Source organism: Sinocyclocheilus grahami, unplaced genomic scaffold, assembly GCF_001515645.1.
Source record: "Sinocyclocheilus grahami isolate Dianchi unplaced genomic scaffold, SAMN03320097.WGS_v1.1 scaffold1607.1, whole genome shotgun sequence".
Lineage (NCBI taxonomy): Eukaryota > Metazoa > Chordata > Actinopteri > Cypriniformes > Cyprinidae > Sinocyclocheilus > Sinocyclocheilus grahami.
In genome coordinates this window covers 201,495-201,962 of record NW_015506786.1, presented here as the reverse complement: position 1 = coordinate 201,962, position 468 = coordinate 201,495, and the positions used below count along the sequence as shown (strand labels likewise).

The 468-nt window shown below is 50.4% G+C and overlaps 1 protein-coding gene across 1 annotated transcript in view; it reads right to left on the bottom strand.

Moving 5' to 3' along the window:
- LOC107571532 (heterogeneous nuclear ribonucleoprotein R-like) overlaps window positions 1-468 on the bottom strand; it is a 24,223-nt gene that overhangs the window by 17,684 nt on the left and 6,071 nt on the right. The window lies entirely within an intron of this gene.

Below are 468 nucleotides of genomic sequence, written 5' to 3'. Positions count from 1 at the left end.
GTGAGTGAGTGAGAGTGAGTGTGAGAGTGAGTGAGTGAGTGAGTGAGAGAGTGAGTGTGAGAGTGAGTGTGAGAGTGAGTGAGTGAGTGTGTGTGTGTGAGAGTGAGAGAGAGTGAGTGAGTGTGTGAGAGTGAGTGAGTGTGTGAGAGAGTGAGTGAGTGAGTGAGTGAGTGTGTGAGAGAGTGAGTGTGTGTGTGTGTGTATGTGTGAGTGAGTGAGTGAGTGTGAGAGTGAGTGAGAGTGTGTGTGTGTGTGAGAGAGTGAGGGTGTGTGAGTGTGTGTGTGTGTGAGAGAGAGAGGGTGTGTTTGTGTGTGTGTGAGTGAGTGAGTGAGAGGGTGTGTGTGCGTGTGTGAGAGTGAGTGAGTTAGAGTGCGTGTGTGAGAGAGAGTGAGTGAGTGAGTGTGTGTGAGAGTGAGTGAGTGTGTGTGAGAGTGAGTGAGTGTGTGTGAGAGTGAGTGAGTGTGTGT